At 37.7% G+C, this 2282-nt stretch overlaps 1 long non-coding RNA gene across 1 annotated transcript in view; it reads left to right on the top strand.

Annotated features, from left to right (window-relative positions):
• Positions 1 to 973: 973 nt before the first annotated feature.
• The window catches only part of LOC106725569, a 10935-nt gene continuing 9626 nt past the window's right edge, over positions 974 to 2282 (top strand). The window contains exon 1 of the long non-coding RNA XR_001361454.1: positions 974 to 985. This is a non-coding gene — a long non-coding RNA (uncharacterized LOC106725569). The remainder of the gene's footprint in view (positions 986 to 2282) is intronic.

Here is a 2282-nt window from a genome sequence, read left to right as displayed (position 1 = left end):
CTCTCTCTCTCTCTCTCTCTCTTTCATCATCATGAGCAGTAATGAAAACATTCTTCTTATAAAGTGTGCATTTTAGAATTCAGGTGAATTTTATTTTTTTAATGAGCAGTTAGTGGGTGCAAAAATATTCAGCTATCTGAATCCTACAAGAGAATAGTGAAATGGTGAAAGGCAGACCACCAGGGCCCATTCCTGAATGGAGATTTCTGTTTTATAATCTGGTGAAGGAACAAGAGTCAGACCTGCTAGCAAAGAACCCTCCCCCACCCTCACCCCCACCATCCCTGACTCCTCCCACACACATTCACACCCACCTCCACCAAAAATAAATTAACTGGAGAACTTTTGCATTAAGACTCATTCTAACCCATTCACAATTTAAATAATTACATTTTTACAAAACTGCATGACATTCACCTCAGTTCTAAAATAAGCAGTTACATAAGTTTTTTTTCTTTTCATTTAAAATATTGCAGTATGAAATACATGAATCGACTGATTTTTTTTTTCTTAAAGAGAATCAATTGCATTTGGATAAGTGGCTAGGATACATATGGGTGAGGAATTAGGCCTTTGTTATTGGCTACTGGTCCTTAACATTTATGCAATTAAAGTTTTATGAGCAAACAGATCTACACACTGATCTTAAACTCTAGTCTTAGTGCTTTTTACAAAGAGGCCCTGAAACACATCAGTGTGACCAGTGAGAGAACTGGGGTCAGTCTCCATAGTTGGGCATTTCAGTCCATGTTTGTATTATCTACACACTTTTAATAGATACTTTTAAATACCACTGTATTTGGCATTACAGACAGAAGTGACTACTTTGCATTAGCAAATGTATTGATTTTACTAAAAATGCAGACAGTGAATGGTAGATAATTGCTGTGAGAAGTAATAGGCACAGATATGAACATTCAAGAATTCTTCTGGTAATGAACTTGTACTATCTATAGGACATTAGCCAGCCCCCTGAGTACACCAGGTTTTTGTTTTTTTATTTACATGCACAAGTAGCCATATTCCCTTTTTCTCATACCTCATTCCTTTTTTAATTAGGAAATATACAAAGGGGAAATACTACAGACTTTTGCATATTGCAGTATATTTTTTCCCTCTTGGATTTCTGGGGTGACTATGTATAACATTGAATAAACAAATATCATTCAACAGTGGATTTAAATTATACAACTGACACCTTGCCTGCCAGTTTGCAGATAGCTGCAACTAATTATTAGCTTGCTTAATGTTGAAATGTATATTTAGTTTTCTAAAGCCCAGAGACCTGGAGAGGGGAGGTGGTTAAAGTAGAGGTAGGTGCATGACACCTCCAACTATGTTCTTCTGTCTCAAGATTGCTTTGGCTATTGTGGACTTTTTATAGTTCCACATAAATTTTAGGGCAGTGGTTCTCAACCTTCCTAATGTCGCTACCCTTTAATACAGTTCCTCATGTTGTGGTGACCCCAAACCATAAAACTATTTTCGTTGCTACTTCATAACTGTAATTTTGCTACTGTTATGAATCATAACGTAAATATCTGATATGCAGGATGTATTTTCATTGTTACAAATTGAACATAATTAAAGCATAGTGGTTAATCACAAAAGCAATATGTAATTATATATGTGTTTTCCGATGGTCTTCGGCGACCCCTGTGAAAGGGTCGTTCGACTCCGAAAGGGGTCGCGACCCACAGGTTGGCGACCCACAGGTTGAGAACCCCTGCTGTAGCAACAGTCCCTCCTGACTTACCCTTGCAACTCGTTCACCCACTTTCCTCAGACATTGTTTTTATTTTAATCTACTTCATTCCTACTCTCACGTGGAAACAGAAAAAGAATGCCCATGTCCTTCTTACAGGGACACAATATTACACTTGTAAATTCTTTCTGCAATTTGCTGATCCGGCCTCGTTTGTTTCCTTAACACCAGTGATTGGCTGATTGACTAATTAAACTATTCATGTATCTACATCACTATTAAGACAAGTGACATCTCAACACTTGCTGCCTTTGGTTTGAATTCATATGTTTAATAAGGACTTTCCTATAACATTTTAAGCTGCGAAGGAGGGGGCAATGAATGGTGAGTACTGATGGAATGAGATAGGTCCTATGTGATACATTTCGAAGCTGCAATGGGGCTAAGGGGCAGACATGCCCGCATGCTAACTAACTTTGACTCGACAGAGAAAGAGCTTCATTAGGAGACTTTATTTCCATATGTCAGGGATTTCTTTTATAGCCTTAAGATCATGTGACCATATGTATACATCACA

Source organism: Myotis brandtii, unplaced genomic scaffold, assembly GCF_000412655.1.
Source record: "Myotis brandtii unplaced genomic scaffold, ASM41265v1 scaffold1719, whole genome shotgun sequence".
NCBI lineage: Eukaryota > Metazoa > Chordata > Mammalia > Chiroptera > Vespertilionidae > Myotis > Myotis brandtii.
Note: the sequence above shows the minus strand (reverse complement) of the source record. Positions and strands in the feature narration are given on the sequence as shown.